The following is a 22222-nucleotide window of genomic DNA, read 5'->3' on the forward strand; positions in this document are numbered from 1 at the left end:
CAGCAGTTGTAGCAGAAGATTGGACCATTTAAAGAACACAGAGGCCAATCTCTCTCTTCACTGCCTTTGGCAGGCTGCTGTCACAGTCCTGACAACCACACCAGACTTTATAAAAGGCTTGTTCAGGCAATTGTCAATAAGATGTTGAGTTTCTCACTTCAGCTCATTAGTTCCCAATGCATTCACATTATTGCAACATAAAATTCATGTGCTACTAAACCTTAAGACTTTTCTGATAGCTCACATGAACAAGCTTGATATGCTGTCTCCTCTTTCAAGTGAACCACAACTTATACCTGGTATTTCTGTGAGCAGCAGAGGAAGGAAAAGCTGAAGACTATAGCAGGATTTTTCCCTGCCGTTGGAGCAGACTGAGAGACTCTTGTACCACCACTTTCTGTTCTACTGCTTTTCCATGAAAATGTGTCTGGATTGCAGAGCCACTTTCCCCAAGAACTGAATTTAATTAAAATTATTTGGAGAAATAGGCAGAGAAGGAAAAGAAACAAACTTATAAAATGAAAGCAAAAAAAAGAATTAGCTTCTAAATACCTTTTTCCCTTCCCCAGTACATTTGCTTTGTTTTTTATTAGTAAGATATTTAATTAAACCTGCTTTTTGTTCCCTGCACAGCCATTTTGTTCCTAGGACTCTTCTATGATTAAGTATTACTTCTGACAAGAAGTTAATGAGGCTGGCAGCAGCATTGTGAGCCTGCATGGAAATAAGAGAAGACATAGCTTACACCATTGGGCCTGAGTAGACCAAATTTCAATACCTGTTTACACAATCACTTGCATTAAACACTGGAGAAACGTAGTTTCCTATGTCCATACAAACTAACCTCATCTTCTTGGATATGGAGTAACTCAGTACTCCCCAAAGAAGAGCTGTCAGGTTAATCCATCCCCTACTGAATTAAAACGCTTGGAAAGCAAGGGCAAAGTATTAGTATAAGGAAGGAATAACTTTACCACAATGTTTTGGTAGGAAGGAGATGGGAAGGGAGAAACATGTCCCTATCTTACATTATTTCAGGCAGAAACAGAAAAAAAACTCAGGATGGAGAAATATATGTCATATAGGCCCAGACTTAGCAAACATCCTTATCTTAAAAGGCCTATCTACCAAGTACTGAACTTGAAGTCAGGTGAGATTTAAAGCTTTTAAAATAGAAATGTTTAATTCCCTTATTCCCTTCATAAACTGTTACTGTTTTTTCTTTTTAGTTTGCTTGATCTACAAAGGGTGACACTACAGCAGCATGGATAACTCCTGAGGTGCAGAACTGCCAGTGCTGATTCATATGTTGAATTCCTACAAAGCTATTTTATTGATACTAATATGTTTAATACATTTTGCAAAGCAGTAATGCTAGGCTCAAGTTTTACCATTTTACCATTTTTAACCTAAGATGCTGTTTTATAGATTTATATTCTTTGAACATTACACAAAAATCAATCATCTGTGTAGTATGTTAAAGGTTCCATGTTTTTCCTGGGGTCAGAACAATTCAGTGCTGACAACAATTAAGCAATCTTAATGTCTAGTTTTTCATTGCCTGTTATTTTTACTAAGTAACATATTCAGAGGGCATTTATTACATTTAAATTCATTGGCTCAAAATACTCTCTCGAGACTGATCTTTAAAATAATATGCATATTTTCTATGCGTAATTGTAAAGAAACACTGCCCTCTTCTGTCAAAACAGGATGATTCTCCGTAGAGGCAGATTTATTTTGGAAAACCAAACTGGATTAGACAGATTAAAAAATATTAGTTTATATTAGAAATAAAAGACTATGTGATATTGAAATATTTTATTTAATTCTTTCTACTCAATCAGTAACATTCCCTTTTCCCCAGTTCAAAGAGATATTTCAGAGAACTTACAAACATGGAGACGTATTGCAACAGTTTTGTTTTGTAAACAAGCACATCAAATTCTTCAGTTACTTTCTTGTGTGAAGCTTTACATATGGCAGCAAATTCATAAATCCATGTTCTAATTTTGTTCTTCTTTAGAGAAGAGTTCTGATTCTGTGATTTCTGACCAACATGGGCATGATATCTTTTTGGCACATTTATCCATTTCCCTAAAATTTGTAATATTTTGTTTTCTCATGGCAGAGGTAGAGGTGTACTTAAAAATCTTGCAAAAACCTGATAGTTTCACCAACATTCAAAAATGGGGAAATATCGATATTTCAAAAAAATCATTATTTTGTTTTCAGAACTTGCATCATTATTTTTCATCCACTTGAATATCCACTGTCTAAGGTGTGTAACTGATATTATTATGAGGTTATATTTAAGAAAACCTGACCTATTAAGATACTGATAATATCCTTTTTTAAAAAAAAAAAAAAAAAGGAGAGCAAATTCAATAAAAACACATGCAACACCACATGCCACCATGAGAAAGGTGTATACAGCTAATGTAATTGGACAGTCTTACTCTTTAAAACCTACCATTCTGGTATTTCCTCACTGGTGGAATTACCATGCCCTCATGTAAAAGCCAGGAGCTCTTTTCTACTCTGCTCTCTGAAACAAGAAACTGAAAATACCACAGATAAACTTTCTGAGCTTGCAGGGTCTTTTTGGGCTGCTTCTTTCTGCAACTGTTAAGAAAATAATCTCTTCACTAGTGATAAGAATTACCCAGGCACATTTTTCTCTTTATTTAGAAAGACAAAGCAATACCCCCCCAACAAAAACCCACAAACTAACATGGTGAGCCTCCCGGTGCATTTCAGTAACAGTTATCACAATGATCAACACAAGTAGAAAAAAAAAAATCTTCACTGCTTTTGCTGAGGAAAATAAATAACAAAAATTAGCTTTACACACAAAAAATCTGTACCTAAGATACCACTTAAAAATTATGGGAAAGCCAAGACCATAAGGAAAAATGTAATGAGGTTTCACAAGCATTTATAAATTAATATCTAAATCAATTCTAGGGGATTTTGACACCTAATTTTATAATTTTCCATAAGGCAATTTCCCCACATTTCTGCATTAGATATTTTTGATGCAGTTTGTATTTCATTCCTTGAAAGACTTTGAATTTAAATTCACTTAGTAAATTTTGGAGACATACCTCATTGGTTCAAGGTATTCTAACAAAACACTTCATAACCTGTACATTTCTGCAGATGTGCACAAATACTGCTTGTCAACTTCAGGATCAGGTTTTGGAAATGCAGACAGAAGGCTGTCCCAAACATCAAATTCTGTACCAAAGCACATTTTAAAATTCTACAAAGACATTGTAATTAAAATTTCACAATAAAAATAAAAGTGATCGATCAAATTTTCAGGAAAGGTCAATATTCATGCTGCAATCATGAATTTGAACACTTTTTCAAACAAAGGTAAGCAAATGAGATTAACTGAGTTTCCATTTAAGCATGTCGTTTCAGGCTGGTCTAGCACCAACCCAGGGAAAAGCCATTTCAAATGTGCCTGGCTTTTAGCATGGGTCTTATTACTAGAATTTTTAAACCTACCTAAACTACATGAAAAAAAAAACAACAGAATTTTCCTCCTGTATGTTTTTCTCCATATAATTGTACAACACTCTATGTTTTGGTTGCTCACAAGTCCCCTGTGAATCACAGATTACAGACTTTCAGAGAACTCAACGGAGAATATATATAAGGCCAAAAGATGTCTTATTTTTTCTGTTCTTTCTCTTTCTGTTCACAGCAGGTGGTGGGACTGTATTTTACCTCTTATAGTTTCATCTGTCATTCATTGCTGGACCTAAACACCCCTTCCCTCCCACTGCATCATAGGTCTATAATGTAACAGGGTTACATGAGGCCATGGAAACTAATTCTGAGCAGGATATCATATTAGCTCTTCTAAAATTTGTCTCCCATTAATCATGTCCATTAACATAAAAGCTTCATTAACCTGACACTTTAGCAGGACATTTCCTGTTAGCAGCCACTGAACAAATTATGACTGACACCTGAATAAGGATAAAAGCAACACACTTATCATCCATAACTATACCTTCCACACTGGGCAGAATAGTAGCCAACTGCTGAAAATTACGTATGAAAGATACAAGTAAAACAAAAGCAGAACCACAGCCTTACATTTCACCTTAAATGCACTGCTGAATCACCCAAATAGGGCAAAAGACTGGCTACCCGTTCCAAGTCACTGGCTTTCATATTTTTACCCCCAGTGCTCTTCCCTTCATAATCCCTCACCAGAGGTACAGTTCAAACCAAACCAGCAGGGTCCTACTGTAACTTTGCCTTCAACTCTTCCGCAAAATAGTCTAATGCTTTTAAAGAGACGAGGCTAATGTGAAGCTGATTTTAGTGCTGAAAATAAATGCTCTTGATGTTTCAAGGTTTCTGAAGTAGAAAACCATGAGTTCCTAGGGAACAAGTGCCATCTTCCACATTGTATACTTCAGCATTTATAAGATGTAAAACATTCTAGGATGTTAATTTTATGAAAAGTTATTCTTTTCAACATATTCCTTGAAGAATATATTTGAACCCACAAGAACCAAAGCAGAAAAACAGAAAGCCTGGAAAAGAATATCACAGAAAGGAAAAATATACACATTCTCTTAATTCTTTAGACTTTAAATTTTTAGGCAATTTTTTTAGACATACTTTTATGGATAAGGATTGTAGAATTGGAATACATGCTAATACTAAGTAATAAAAGAAATGGATTTGAAAGATGCCAGAGGAAATATGCATATGGTCAGAGAAATGGAGAAAACTAATACTGAAATAGTGAGAGAAAAGAGACAGCTGCGTTTAAATTCAGGAAAACTTCAGTCCCCATGTTGAAAATTATTTAGGTATTTGAAGGGCTAGAGAGCACAAAGGCAGTCTATACTTTTAAAATCTGTGTAATGCTTTCAGGTTAAGAAAGCAAGCAAACAATAATGTGTCCATCTTTGGTCATTTAACCAAATCCTATCCTCTCCATTGTGGGAAAGGCCAACAGGAAAAAAACCCAAAATACATAAGAGGTACGTAATGATAAAAACAACAGTACAAGAGATCATGCCCTTGTCAGATTTAATATAATGCCTGCTACAACTTTCAGTAAAGTTGTTCTCCAGTGTGATAAGGTTTAAGACATGATTGAAGTTTTTGTTGTTTCCCCACTCTTAAATGTCAGACTAAGGCAACAGAGAGACCTATGTCTAACAGACACAGAGACTGTAAGATGGGCAATTATTTAGCCAATGTAACAAAGAAAGATTTGCACTTGCAGACATTTCTTATAAATAGCATTCCTTTACATAGCATGCCATACAGCACATCAGCAACATAGAAATCTAAAGTCATTATTTTTAATAGGTGTCATAAAATTACTATATCACAAAGATCAGCCTTTTGGTGCCTATTAATTATTAACTCACAAAGTTAACTGAACTATTCATGGAAGTTTTCTTACCAGCTTCATTGAAGATATTGATACTGATCATCTTTTATAATTATTGATGTTATTCAATTACACCACTTTTTCTAGATTGCCATGGAAATGCATATTGATTTCCTCCGTTAGAATTTTCAATCTAGAATTATATTTTGGAAAATATCTACAGAATTTTACTTAGGAATGCTCCTAATCATTGCGAGTAACTAGAATACAAATAGTGAGGTGTTTCTTAGTCAAAAATATGTTGAATAATTTATGAAAATTGGTCTGAGAGCTGTACAAGGTATTTAATGGTTTTAAAATAGCCATTTGTCTTGATTTGATTTGATCAACGTCTCTTTCTTCTGCTCAGATGGTTAAAGATGTTCCTTACATTTAATTTTCCAGTTATAGCTCTTCAGAGTGTAAATTATCAGTATCTTCTCAGAAAAAAATCAGGTAATGGAAAGCCTCTCCATCTAATACCTGGAATGTGATCAAAATAGTCATCATTAAATAGTTTGCATATCCCATTCAACCTAGTTGAATATATGCAATATCGGATGCATAATATGTGTTTTTATTTTATAATATGTGTCCTATGCAATATAGGATGCATAATATGTGTTTTTATTTTAGGGTATTTCCTTTAGTTTAGCTATCTTACTTTACTACCTTCTCTTTCCCTGTGTCTTTCAAAATCAGTTTAGTGGTAATAGGAGAGCTAAACAGAATGGATCATATGTCTTGATTGATTCTGTGCTCAGACAAAATAGTTCTTTATTTATTTACAACTAGCTGAGAAACTGTGGTATACAATCCTTACTCTCAGGGAAAGGTGATGAAAAAATTAGCTAGAATAAGTGCAAAAGAATAAGCAGTGCATACACTGCAAATAAATACACAAAATAGCTGATTTTTTCCACAAGAAAAAAGCAATTCTCACTCATAAGCAATAGCTAAAATTTTCAAATTCCAAATCTAAATTTCAAGCTCCCATTGAGATAAAAAGGTAAGAAGAATGTATGTTCCTAATAAGAATGCATTAAATAAGTTTTTTTGTAATTTTATTAATATATTTTTCATAGATTAAAATTATTTTTGTAGCTTATAGAATCAAAGACAATCTGGATATGATGTCTTACAGTGCATGTAATCAATCAGAAGCAAACCACAGCCTGCACGAATCATGTAATGTTTGCTTACTTACAATGGGTCTTTGCAATAGTTCCGCAGAGAGAAACAAAAACAGGTTCCACAAAAACAAAATGTAGGGTTTGGGATCTGCTTTATTACTCAAGTATCTCAAAAATAGTATTTCCAGTGCTGTATGAGACTAGAATATTGCTTATGCTGAGATTTACTAGATTTAGACTTAATTTTTAATTTGAAATGAGAGCTTAGCTGAATGATCATTGCCAATCGGACTCAAGAGTTATTAAATACTTTCAATAGGATAACTTCTTTGTAAGACTGCCGCTGCCTTTGAGGATGTGGTCATTCCTTCTCAGAAAACTTCTACAGCCCCCCACAGATTATAGGACCACAGCAGCAGGGCAAAATGCCTTTGATGATTCCATCTGGAAGTGCGTTTTCCTGGTGACCCAATAAAACTGTTACTCAAGCAGTAAGAAAAATTCCCAGACTACAATTTCATAACTAAACAGGCAGCTTGAGAGCAGAAAAAGCCTCTTCTACTCTTGTGCCATGAAGGGTTGGCTGTAAAGGCTGTCTACTGTATTCAAAGCATTTTCTTGTCAAAAGATGATGACAAAAAAACAGTAAGCCTTGCCTTAGGTATGAGTATGTACCCTGTATTTCCCTTGTCAAAGGGTTTTGATTCTCACCAAGCTGCCTTTTAGATTATCACAATTAGGTTTTAGAACAATTTGGATGCATAAGTTGAAAATATTTCTTCAAATTAACTTCCAGAAGCACTGTGATACAATCAACAGTGTGCTACATCGGGACAGAGAGACCAGTTTAATTCTGGTTTTTCTATTGATCTGATGGGTAACCTTGAGCAAGACATTTCATAACTGTGTGCTCCTATTAATCTTTTAATCTATTTAAATAGTAAGGTCTTGGGGAGGATATAGTCCCTTGCTTTGTGTTTGGTATTTAGCGCAGTAGGACCAGCTGTAATATGCTGCTGCAATTCATAAAACTAAACAGCTAATATAAAAAAGCAAATAGGTCTAAGAAATCATACAGAGTTTCACAATTACTAAGGACAGAATCAGATCCAAAGGATTATTAGGTTTTATTATGCAGTGAGATTTAGACCAGACATTTTATAGGCAAAGTTAAACCTAGCTTCAAATTAATTTATAAACATACTGTCTTCTTATTACTATATTATTAAAAAAAAAAAAAAAGAATAATAAAATTCTAGTAAGCAGTATAATGTTTGTCCCCTGCCCCTTCAAGTTTATTTTCTAAGCTAAGAAATCAAAAGGTTCCCTCTTCCTCCTGGCTCAGCCATCAGCCTTGAAAAGTCAAGCTGGGACCTGAAAATCAAATTAGATCCTTTCTGTCTAAAACGTAATCAATACAAGTAATGACTACACTTTCAGAGCATTTGACATGCAGTCTACTACTGCTATTCATGCATGAACTACATAATAAATTGGGGATCCTACCAGAACAACCCTTAGTACTCATAGCAAAAATTGGTACCAGAACTGATAGAGAAGACCCAATTATTCTTTTGCTTGCACACACTGCTATCTCTGCAGAGGAATCCAAGGAGAGCTGTTGGCCCATATGACAGAAATACGTTGACAGTAAGAAGCTGCCTATTTTTATATATAGGCAAGTCACTTATCACATATGCACAGCTAAAATTAACATGTACAATGCCATACAACATAGGTAAAATGTAAATGATTGCAAAGTAGTCCCTCAGGTTAGGCTTGCTTTAAGTAGAAAACATACAAATCATTTTCAACATAGTAACTGCCTAATAGCAAATATGAAACCATATTATGAAATAGAGTAGCCAAGAGAACCTGTGAAACTATATAAATGCTTTTATTAACAACAGTTTTTCTATTTTGATGTTATTTTATTGATGAATGTTGCCAATTCATTCAATCCTGGAGTCTTATTTAGAATATCTGTTCTTACCAAAGACAGTGGTACTTCACCTCAATTTGTAACAAAACCAAAGGTGAGCTTGTCTGAATAAATTGAAGGGCAGAGCTAAATGAAAAGTACTTGATGAAAAAAAAAAAAAGTACAAAAAAAAAAAAAGTACACAGATAGGATAAAAATTAACATATTCTAGGAATATAAAATCCATTTCTGGCAATCTCATTTTCAAATTGCTAACAAACTAAATTTTACATTCATGTTCTTTCTGAAATGGTGTCATAAATAATAAACTGCAAGTGAAAAAGGTCGGTCCTTGACGCTGTTTATTAAATATAGAATTTTTTTATTTTTTTTTAATATATGCAGAAGAAGTTTGTGGCTTATTTAAATTACTACCTTTTTAAATGTTAAAGAATATATTTTTCATACTCTTCTGAATCTTTTCTTAGGAATCGTGTTTTCTAAACTTTTTAGGGAGGGTCATACAGATATAACACTCAAACAGGCAGATTCTAAATCCTATGGCAACATCTGCCAGCTCAGTTTTTCCCTGTGCTACTCTGATGTCATAACTCTTTACATGGGTGAATCCTGTGAAGAGGGGAGAGGCAGGGAATTAAAAATTACCAACAAAATAACATGAAGAAACACTTCAGCATACAAACACTGAGTATGGAAGAGCTGCTACTCATCTTAGATTCTAGAATAATCCTATCCTCCATGATACCAGCTACCAGGTTGGAGAGGGCTTTCAGCAACCTGGTCTAGTGGAAAGTGTCCCTGCTTATGGCAGGGTGCTTGAAACTAGATGATCTTTAAGATCCCATATAACCCAAACCATTCTGTGATTCTATTCTTCTTCTGTCAGAATTTGTTCCTTACTTAACACTTAGTTTGAATATAGTTTTCCAATGGTTTAGGTAATTTTATCTTCATGGGTCACTTTGATTTCCAGTAAGAATAAGTAAAACTCAGTAGATAGGTTCCTTGGGTCATATGATGTCATAAAAATATTATTTTCCCATATTTGAGTATTTAGATGCATTTTTTTTTCTAAATTTATCTGCTTTTACTATTCTCTTTCCGAAATGCTATCGTACTAACTCCAATGGCACAGTAGAATTAAATTAACTTCAATAAAGCTCCATGTCCATTATTATACATCATTCTATTACCCACCTTTTAAAAGCGGATAGCTCAGCCTGGAAACTGCAGCCACATCACATATTCTTTTTAGTTAGACATTGAGCAGATATAAAATGGTTAAGGTTGGAAGGGATCTCTGGAGGTCGTATGGCCCAAGCACCTTGCTCATGCAGAGCTGACTAGTGCCTGGTGTTGCCCCAAAAAACATCCAGATGGCTTTTGAATAGCTCCAAGGATGCAGACTCCACAATCTCCCTGGGCAATCTGCGCCAGTCACCCTCACTGTAAAAAAGTGTTTCCCAATGTTCACATCTCCTTGTGCTTCTGTTTGTGCCCAGTGTGCCTTGTTCTGTCACTGGGCACCACTGAAAAGAGCCTGGAGGGGTCCTTTTTGCCCCCTCCCTTCTGGTGTTTATATACGTTGATAAGATATTCCCCCTCAAGAGTTCTCTTCTCTAGGATAAACAGTTCCAGCTCTCTCAGCCTTTCCTCACAGATGAGATGCTCCAGTCCCTTTGTCATCTCAGCTCCCTATTACTGGACTCTATTATGTCCATGTCTCTTTTGTACTAAGGAACCCAGAACTGGATGCAGCACTCCAACTGTGGCCTCGCCAGTGCAGAACAGGAGGGAAGGACCATCTCCCTTCACTTGCCGGCAACACTAGTCTTAATGCAGCCCAGGATACCATTAGCCTTCTTTGCTGGAAGGGCAGATTCTTGTCTCATTTTCAACCTGGTGCCCACCAGGGATAGCAGCTCCTTTTCTGCAAAGCAGCTTTTCAGCCAGTCAGTATTAGAACTACTATCATCTTGCAGCATACAAGTAGAATCCTAAGAAAAATCCCACAAAAACATATTAATGGTAAAGAAAGAATTTATTCTTTCTGCTAAATATTCTATTTCTGAACTCAGGCTGGAATATGAATTGAAATATTACAATAGCACTAAATACTATATTTCTGATAGGTAAATAATAGGTACATTTTCAAATGAAAACCAACCAAATGAAAACCAATCAAAACAAATAAAAAAACAAAACCGAAAACCAAAGCAAACCAGGAATGCAAAGAAGAAACATACTGCTCAGGATAGTAAAACAATTTTGCAGACCCCAAAAGATTCCAAAAAAGCTTGCATAAACTTCAGACCAACATCTAATCAGTTGGGCTGATACGTACTCCAAAGCATTTGACCTTTTGCCTGTCATTAGTTTATACCATCTTCCCCCACCACGGGAAACAGCAAGGTGCCTATAAAATTTCCATCAGCAGCACTGAAGTCATTCCCTTCCATGTGATGTCTCTGATTCAATGGCCATGGAAAGGTCATTAAACCCCTGTAGTTTCTAGCATCCTTCAAATACCACAGAAACCAAAATTCTATGGACCAATAAAATAGTAGCCATTATCCTCAACTTCTCTGCTGCTCACGTCTTGCTTTTGACATTGCTAAGATGACAGAAAATATTTTTCCTGTCCAAAATGACCTTTTTGTACCTGCCCCTGAAAATTTTATGAAGCCATCCATTACCATCAGCTCATACTAGGGAAAAAGAACTGGCTGAGTTAATGTGATTAGGGTCATGAAACATCTGCAAAATAGTCACAATATTCCCATTTCATGTTCAGAATTACAGCTGCTTAACTTTCTAACAAGAAATGGCAGGGAGTGTTATTTGATTGTTTTTACTACTGTTGTCAATTCTGTGGAGACTATATAAACTTCAAAATGAACAACTGTGCAATAAAACAGCAAGTCCAGTTCTGTTTATATGAAGACCGATATAGCAGAACTTTGTTCAGACTAAAAACACTTATAACCACTTATAACTCTTCTAGATGGGACATAATTCCACTTGTTATATAGGAACAACATGTAACAGGTAAAATGGTACAACTTCTTGCCGTCACCTCTGTATGATCACTTCCTGTCACTCCTTCCATGAGGAGAAGCTCGTACAGCTAACATGGAATATTTTAAAAGGCATTTATAGCTGGAAATTCTCCATTGCTAACAGAATCGTTTCATGCAGCTACATCATATTTAATTTCTTTTAGGTGAAACTTCAGAAATCTACAGATCATAAGATGGAGCTCTATATGAACTTTCAGGAACATTCACATAAATGAAAAATAAGTAAATGAGGTATTTATTTACATACATATGTACACACACAAATGTTCCTTTTCATAGGCATTGAAAATGTATGTGTTGTGTGCAATTGCTTGTAAAAGTGCTATTGACATAACAATACTGGAAAAATTCAGTACCTGCTGGCAGGTTATTCTTATAGGGGACTCTGCAGCAACAAGAGGATGAAAAAACATTTTACTCAGCACTGTAGTGCTGAATATCATTTATAACATTCCACGAAGCAAAACCACCACATCTTTCAAAAACAGAGTATAATCCTTCCTTTTTAACGTGATCTCAAACTGCAAAACATGAAAATAAATCATAGACTTGTAGCACAGTTTGGGTTGGAAGAGACCTTAAAGAACACTGGTTCCAACACTCCTGCCATGGGCAGGGACACCTTCCACTGGACCACGTTACTCAAAGCCCCATCCAACCTGGCCTTAAACACTTCAAGGAATGGGGCATTCACAGCTTCTCTGGGCAACTTGTTCTAGTATCTCTCCAGCCTCATAGTGAAGAATTTTTTTGCTATTATCTAATCTAAATCTACCCTCTTTTAATTTGAAGCCATTGTCACTTGTCCTGTCACTGCAAAAAGTCCCTCTCCAGATTTCTTGTAGGCCCCCTTAAGGTATTGAAAAGCTACAATAAGGTCTCTCAGAACCCACTCTTCTCCAGGTTGAACAACCCCACCTTTCTCAGCCTGTCTTCATAAGAGAGGTGATCCAGCCCTCTAAAAGTTTCAAAATGTTAGGCATATTAATAACTGATAAGTAAAAGATATAACTTAATTCATATAAACCATATTGCATGTGGGAAGATGTGACAGGCCTTATAAAACAGTATTTTGTTAGTTATCCCTCTGATAACATTACTACAGGAAGCATGTGGGCTTGTTTTATTAAAAACCTAGAGCCATAAATTATCATTCTTTTATTATTCAAAATTCAAGCAGTTGTCTTACTTCAAGAAAGAACAAAAAAGATGATGAACCAAAGATATTTAAAAAATAATAATTAAAAATAGATACAAAATAAAGTGTCACTGTTGCTACCTTGCACTGGACACTTTTTTTTCTTTCTATCACATGATCCTCACCCTTACCTCGTTCCAGAAAATTGAAGAGGCAACATGCACACAGAGAGAAGAATTGTTATGCAATTAGATAAGATTATGAAAGCATCTATAATGTAGAAAAGGTAGGAGAAAATATTTTCTTTTCATTCCTTCATTACACCATATCAGAGTCCAATTCTGTCTGACCAGGTTGTTTGAGATATTCCATGTGTGGATGGTGTAACATCTAATATAAAATTTACTTATCTAGAGGTATTTGATGTTGTATGTGATTTCTAATTGAGCAGAGAGATAAGAAAATGTACTGAAAATACAATACAAAGGTAAGTTACACATAGCAAAATATAGCAATTCCAGTACACATTTCAATCATAATACCAGTGTGATTCCTGATAATATGCTCATCATGCCAATGCTGGGTGTCTCTAGTCTCCAGGAAGAAATACAGGGGTTGAAGGCAGCTCAAGCCTGTTGCACTCTTCAAAGTTACTTTGCTAGTTGTTTAGTTTGTATACTCTGTGTTAGGCTGGCAGTGTATTCTCTCCCATCCCATGCTAGTCTGGCTAACTCAGGGAGACATTCACATTCTTCTCACACTCACATGTGTACCCCCCGCTGATTAACCCAACTGTTGATAACCATTTACCTTAAAAAAAGGCTCCCTTTTGTGGTAAGATAAAGTCAGCTTCTTTGCAACAGCTGTTGTCAGTCACACCCTGAGCTTCATGGGTACAATGCCCTTGTCCATCTCCTCTGAGCCTTCTTCCACAGCCGGAGTTTATTCAATGAGTCATGTTCCACCCCTACGGCTTTAATAAGTCACACACCACTGTTTGCATCAGCTCAGAATGAACCTGCTTTACAAAGAAATACTGCTTATTAGGATACGCTGCAGGATTCTCTTATGTATTTTGTTTTATCATCAGCTATAGTTAACTACTATTTGTCTTGTTTTATATTAGTAGCCTTTCACAACATGTCAATACAGCTTCATGACCTTTGTAGTGAAAAAGTGCTTAAGCTGTTCTGGAGCAGAAGAGCATGGCGACCTAATTTCAGGATTGTTTCCATGCATCACATTAGAAACTGAATATATTTTTCTATATTGCACATATTTTTCCATATTGTGTAAGAAGATATCTTATTCTAATCCTTTTTTTTTTTTTTTTTCCCTTAACAGTGAAATTCATCCTGACAGTGTTCAGGAGAGTGAATAAACTTTAAAAAAAAAAAAAAAAAAATCATTATATACTGGGACTTTCAATTATGTTTTCAAAAATTAGGTATCTTTCTCTGTGCCTCTTCTTTATGTGTTTCAAGTCATGATCACTGGGAAAAAAAAAGATCCATTAAGGATATTTGCAGCCTCATAGTATCAATCATATTAGTAATATTCCAGTTATTAGTAGCATTTTGGTTTCAGCCTGTGGAGACTACCCCTAAAGCCTCATCTTAAGTACGCAGATTACTGCTAGTAGCATGTGTACAGACAGTTGGTTGCCCAGGAATGTAGTCCAAAAAACCTCACAAGTTGCATGAAGCTGTTTGAGCTAGCAATGGGAAATGCTGATCACTTCTCAGACTGGCTTCACTCTTCCCTTTATTTTACCTGCATTTAGCTTCTGTCAGTATGGATGAGTTCTGATGAAACTAAATTAAAACATAATATTAAAGTTTCCCCTTAGTACCTATTTGACCTTACCTAACGGTCAGTACATTGCCAGAGGTGATTTTTTTTTTTTTTTGGCATCTATGAAACCATCAATTTTTCTTTTTCTGATAATAGATTCCAAATGCTTTGCTAAACAGAAGGAAAAAGCTCAGGACTGACTGGATCTTATTAGCACCTGAGGTACCAACAAGCTTTCAGAAGATATCATGTAGACCTGAGGATTAACATGACTACAAAACCAACCAAGCAAAAATCCCTATGAGCTGTGTAACAACCTCAGTGTAAAAGTTGCCAATAAAAATAGGTAATCCTAGGAAACCAGCTGCCAAATTGGAAATGGCAATTAATTCCAAAAACTATGATTTTTTTTTAATCAGTTCCTTGCAGTAAGAGAGAATATCTAAGACCCGCAAAAGTAACATGCTGACAGAAAACTTCCATGTCATAGAGAAGTATTTTGTGCAAGTTACCTAGTGAAAGACAAGAAACTTAATGTAATCTAGTTCTAACCCCTGCTACAGGCAGGGACACCTTCCACTAGGTCAGGTTGCTCAAAGCTCCGTCCAGCCTGGACTTGCACACTGACAGGAAGGGAGCATTCGCAACTTGGGCAACCTGTTCCAGTGCCTCAGCGCCCTCACAATAAATAATTTCTTCCTTATATCTGACCTAAATTTCCCCTCTTTAAGTTTGAGCTTATTATCCCTTGCCCTCTCACTACTGTCTCTGATGAAGAGTGATAAGCCCTGCTCCTTAGCTTCTGGCAAAAAACCCCAAACAACCCACTCCTCCCAGCAGCCTCCAGAGTCATTCGTCCTGGAAGTCACTCCCCTTCTTCCAGTCACACGAGTTGATGTGATTGGTTGACAAGACCACTCCTTCTCACCTTCCCCCGGTTTACCCAGAAGTCCATCAGACACACAGAGAGGGATATCATTTTGGCTGCTGTTTTATGAAAGGGCTCCACCACTTTGTTAAATATCACACTACTTTCTGCTTCTTCAGCTGACAGCCATTTCTTGACACTGTCATACCCACTGTCATACTCAGTCAGCCTTATGATTGGCTGTCTCTCCTTTGGGGCAGAAACTGCTCAGATATAAAAATACATACATTTATATACTACATATACAAATATGTATAGAGGAGTATACAAATATGTATAAATGCATACTTTATTCATTTATACATAGGTAATTTTATATTTTAATGTATCAACTATGTAATATATAGTTTATATGATACATAATGTATATAATTGATATATAAGCCCTTTTATCACCACCATCCTGCCTGCTACACCTCAAAACCAGTCATGGTCTTCGAATGTTAAACCCATTTGCTTTCTGTTGCACCCTCCAAAATACTTGCTTAACTGTACTAATTAATTACCTTCTTTGTGTGTTTTTTTCTTAATATCCTCTGAACAGCTACAGTCTTATCAGCACACATAGCACTTGTATGACCACCCTCACAACACCCACAAGTCTTTGCCAGAACACTAATACCAGCCCTTTTATCACTGGCATCTTACTGATTACTCCTCTGCACCAGATAATAATCACAGCCTTTCAAAAGCAATACCCCACTGCTCTTACAGATGTTCTTGCTCTTTCTGCAGTAGCTGTGATCTCCAAGAGCATGGGGTGCATGCAGTCTGTGCTCCAAACCCTAGGTTTTGTTGATTTTGTAGTAATCAGGACAGTCTTGATTGCATGCTCTGCATCTTATTTTCAGCATTGACCTAAGGAGAAGGAAACATATATAACATCAGTCTGCTACCTGCACTGGCTTTACATTAGCTGTAAGATCCCTCACAAACATGAGGAAAAGAAGCTTCCAACACTGAGGTCCCATTTAGGAAAACAAGACTATTAATTCTGATGAGAAGCTGTAAGGGGCTCCGTATAGAGCTCTCTAGAGGGCAATTCACATAACTTACTATTGGTAGACTTCTTTCCTCAGATATTTATGCTATTAGTTTTCATGAGAGAGCAGATATACTAATCAAATTCCAAACATGAGCAGAGCTCAGCTGCTCTAGAGGACTACATTAGTCTTTCTGAATATTTCAAATAAACAGCAAAAGATTTTGAGATCTTCAAACAAACAAAAACCTTCAAATGTTCTATGCATTTTTAACTTTCCTGATGCTTTAGTGTCACATTTCAAAGCCTTTACCTGCTATACGAAAGGCCTAAGTACATATGTAAAATAAACTTAAAGACAAAAAGCAAAACCGATGTTCTTGTGCAGATAGAAAAGCAGGGGTAACCTTCCCCTAGGAATAGTGAAAAAAACTACAGGACCCTGGAGCACTTCCTTGCTACAGATGCGTGAACAGACTTTTGATTTTACATGTCATCTCTCCTGAAAAAAAAAAAAAAAAAGAGTATAAAAAAATATGCTGACGGCCCATAAGCTTGTAGAAATAGAGAATGTAATCAGTTCGTTGGTTCTTTCCTCAAAAAACTGTACCACAACTCCAAAGTAGCTGCAGTCAGATGTAAACTCTGGCATGGAGCAAAAAATCCTTCCCAGCCAGCAGACTTGTTAGATGATCCTTGTGAACATAGCAAGAACTCTGTCCTCCCACAAACACCCCACATACTTTGTAGAGAGAAAAGTATAATGTGAGAAAAGAGACAACATATTTTAAAAGAACTTGATTTAGTAAATTATAGTCTCAGAAAGCAACAGATAAGTCTTTCCTGTCTGCTGTTCATGATATGATAGGAGCAAAAGGCATTTAAGACATTTATTTGAGTGGATTTCTATCAATATTTTTAGTCTCACAAGAAATATGAGATTTTTCACAGTTTTTTAACAAATAAATACGTAACATCGGAAAGCTTCTTATTTTTAGACCACTACTGCTATGACCTTTAGTCATAACTTTTCAAAGCCTTCAATGCAAACAGAGGAAATAATATCTAAGTCTTTAGAGATACTATACTTACATTCCAGGTCAAAGTGGAAATCAAATGAAGTCAATATGAAATTGTTGAACTTAACCTTTTGACTTCTTTGCATACTATTTTTTGAACTTTGCAATTTTTGTATGACTGATTCTTATTTGGTTTTCTTCCTCTCTAGTCACTAACATGAAGAAATGTCCATATTACCTTTCCAAGAATGTCTGTATAATTGCAGCAATTTCAGAATGACATCCATGATATAGTAGTGACTTCAAGAAGAGTAATTTTCTAATCAATCAGCTTACTCCATGTATTCTCTTTGTTTTATAAGAATACTTTTAAAGAACAGTACAAAAAAAGTAGCATCTGTTTAACTAAATATCTATTGAAAAAAAGAAAGGTGATTGGGTCCAGACTTTGTGAGTGAGAAGGGAAGTGGAGAGAAGAAAAACCAAGAGATTCATTCTACAAAGGCTGGTCATACCTAGGAATTTATTTCCTTTACTGATAAGTTTTGAAACATAACTTGCTTGCAGATTTGTTGCAACCAAATGCAAAAGAATTGTTTTCCAGTTGGTTATTTCAATTTCTTTTTGAACACCTCATAGCAAAAAAGTGACAGTAATATTTTAGCTAAAAATATTTTCACTTTAGTCTTATTTGAGTCCAAAATATGAAATGCTTATTTCATTTCCACATAGAAATGAAGTTATTAATTTAAAAATATTTCCTCAAATGCCATATTTTTGTCAGAATTTAAATACAAGTAGGCACTTTGCCTCCTCAACCAGGACAGAGGGAGCAAATAAAATGGAAAAGCCTGTGGGCTGAGATAAAGACAGCGAGATCACTTAACAATTACCATTACAGGCAAAATGGGGTTAACCTAGGGAAATTTTATTTATTGCCAATTAAAAAAAGAGTTAGCTGGTGAGAAGCAAAGACCCTTCCTCATCTCTGCTCAAGTGCACTTGTTCTTTCCTGAGTCCTCTATCTTCTCACCTCCAAGCACCCACAGGGAGATAAGGAATAAGGTCAGTCTGTAACCATTCCTCTCTTCCACTCCTTTCTTCTTATACTTTTCCCTTACTCCAGCATGGGTCCTTCCCATGAGCAGCAGGATAAACCTGCTCCTGTACTGGCTCTCCAGGGACTGCAGGAGAACACTGCTCAGGGCACCTGGAGCATTTCTTCTCCCTCTTCCTCGTCCTCTCACCTCAGTGCTCACAGGGCTGTTTCTTGCACTTTTTGCTTCGCTGCCAGACAACATTTTGACTGCCAGACATCCTCACAGCAACAATTTGCATATTTATCTTAGATTATGAGGATACCTCAAACAAATAAAATCTTCGCGTTTGTTTCAGGAAATGTGTACACCTTACCACAATTAAATATCAATTCCAATACACAAATATCTCCTCCACAAAACACAGTTCAAATTCTGTGAACATAATCTCTTTGCATTCAAAATTATTTTAAAATCAGCTTCTTTGAAATAGATGAAAATTATACTTACTGTTAAAATAGACATAGATTAAGACCTCTAATCTTTCTTTTCTGTTCCCCACAACACATAGTACAACAGTTCACTTGTCATACACTTCTTACTGGACATTGGAATCACTTCACTAACATGTCACATTCCAGCAAGCTTCCACAATCAGCAAGAGATTTTTTTAAGCACTATTCAGTCTTTGTTGTTGCTTGGGAGGCAAGGGTGAGTTTTAATGAGTCTTCTTCAGAAACCCTGTCGACTTTGTTACTATGGAGATATCCACCACTAGGTCAGTTTCTTACTCAATACCTCTTTTCCTCATCATTCACTAATTTCACACCAACTGCAGTGATGAGTTATAGACCTGGTTGCAGGCAGTTTACTATTTACATATGATCCCCTGAAGGGTTACAGCAAAAAACACAAGTCAGTTTTCACTTTGTCTCAAGCTCTCAGCCTCAAAGCCTCAGCAAAAATACTGGAAGTAGCATATGAAAGCGTAAAAATATTGCAATAATTGCTATCAACTCAACTTTGCAATCTTACATCCAGAATACAAGACACAAATATTTATACACAAAAATATGCAGTCTGTACCACCCAGAGTGGTTGACACTGGAAACTTCTTTATTTAGTGTGAATTGGAGGAGCTTTAAAGAACTGCATTGAAAATCAGATTGAGTTTATCAGACTGTCACATTTGGTTTTAATCATGGACCTCTTCTGCCTGCCTATTTAGGAAAGCCTTTATGATTTTAAATGTATTCTCTCTATATAATTTATAACACTACTTCTAGAGATGTGGGATCCTCTTGAGTTCCTGTGAAGGAACAAATGTCTAGAACCTGAAATTAATATTAGTGCTTAGCAGTTTCTGCCACAATAGCATAAGACAGTGTCAAGATTTGAGGATGTGAACTTCCATGTTACCATTTTATCACCCAGGGCTGAAATTTCTTCAGTATTCAATAGCCATTAAAACAAAGAAGATGTTACAATTCTACAAAACCAGTATAATTGCACTAGAATGTGGACAATATAAAATCTGTACAAAAATAACACTTTCATGCAGATTCTGCTTTAGGTCTCTATATGCTCCTAAGCATTAACTCTGTCTTAGTGCTCTCCTACATGAAGCAGAAATCTTTTTTGTATTGGATCTGGTTGGAATGGAGTTAGCTTTCCCCATAACAGCTTTCATAGTGCTCTGCTTTGTATTGGAAGCATAGAAAGGTGTTTGTAACATGACAGTGTTTTGTCTATTGTTAAGCAGTGCTCCCACAGCTGCAAAGCTGTCTCTTCAGCAGTCCACCCTTCACCCAGTAGGCAAGTGGGTGGACAAGATCTTGGGAGGTGACATAACCAGGACAGCTGGACCTAAACTGACCAAAAAGATATTCCATACTATATGATGTCTGCTTAGAAATAAAATCTAAGAGAAAGATGGGGGGCAGGAAAGAACTATTTTGTCAGACAAGAACTAGTTCATTATCTTGGGAATTACATTTTGAATGGAAGATCAGGTAGATTAGTGAACATTTTCATGCATAGTTCAATACGGAGATTAAAACAAAGTATACACATATAATCTGTACTTAATATATCTATTCTAAGACATGACTGATAGATAAAAATATAGACTGTTTGTTATTCATCCAACAGTCACTATTTGTTGATCACCATGCTGTAATGCAAAGTTCATCTGTAAGAAATATTGAATCAGACAATGAGAAATTTGCTTAAGGCAGTGTAGAGGAAGTATCTCAGTATCCTGTGTATTGATGTACCCAGTCAGACAAAAAAACCCAAACCAAACAAATCCACAAAACCCCAAACCCCAAAGCCCCACAAATCAAACCACCACAAAAACCTCTCCAGTTCCTTCCTCATCCTGCTCTCACCTCATCCCCACTCTCCAAATAACCAAACTCTTAAAACAATCTCTGGATGTGAACATAAAGGTAACTATTTCCTGAATTTGTTTTGACAATTGTGCAAAATAAATGAATTTCTGCTGATACTTTGTCATCATCAAATAAGGCTTGATTTCACACCCTGAGTCTGGGATTTATTTTCTAAACAGAAAATTGTACACTAAAATATTTCACAGACAAGCCCCAAAAGACATTTAACTAATGATTCAGATAACTGATGAGGCAACCAATGAGCTCTGAAGTTAACCGTCTATCTTCTGCGGAATTTTTGTAAGTGATTGAGAAACAAACTCTATGGGAAGAAGCGCAAAGGTATTACCAGTCTAACTAGTGATAAGCTATTTGTCATAAGCCTGCAATATGTGAGTTTTTAAAAAAAGTATTGTGTTTGTACGGTTTAAGTTAGAATTGAAGAAATGAAAAATTTCCAAAATGGAAATAAATAATTATTTCTTAGCACTCATGTTAGAAAAAAAAAAACATAAGAAAGAAGTTCATGTATTAAAAATTAGATATTTGGGGAGAATTTACTATAGAACTGCATAAATTACTAAATTACAACAATGCAAAAGATAATGGGAAAGAAATGTTAGAAAGGAAGGTTGGCCAGACTGTGGCAACTCACATTTCAGATTTATGGCCAGTACAGATCAGTTTATCTTTTATGAAATGCAAGCAAAGGGGCTTTGAGAGTACTTAAAATAAGGCAATCATAATTTAATGGCTTTTCAGGTACACTTAATTCAAATTTGTAAATGTACACTGAAATTGCAGAGAATCATACTATAAAAACACCAGGTACAAGCTCCTTGATGCTGGAAAAGATTGGATATTTTTATAAAGCAAGTCAGATCAAATAACTAGATGTATCTATAACACATACTTTTATATATTTCTTTACAGGAGAAATTCTTTCCCCATCTGAAAATTCTAATTATTAACACACACAAGTGAACATGTATATATAAAAAGAAATCAGTTTAACACATCACACTCTTTGCTTATGAAATAATTTTTGTTGTAAATATGGAAGGGTTCCCTGGAGGCATACAAGGAACAATATTCCAAGAAACATTCAAAGGAAAAAGAAAATCTTAGTTTTAGCTTACTTTTCACTCATTACAAGATCTTAGCAAACATATGTTTTGTTATATAGTGTATCAGCTTTAGCTTGTATAACATACCAGAAAAAGCTGTGGAAGTGAATATGGAAGAGTGAAAGTACTTTTTTTCTGCTTTCGTCCAGATTTACCTCATATTCCACAAGACCCATCTCTATTTCCTTCTCACAGTGACATACGGATGGTGCTGGGTTTTGTTGAAAGTTATTACT

This window comes from Psittacula echo (assembly GCF_963264785.1).
Source record: "Psittacula echo genome assembly, chromosome: 3".
Classification (NCBI taxonomy): Eukaryota; Metazoa; Chordata; class Aves; order Psittaciformes; family Psittacidae; genus Psittacula; species Psittacula echo.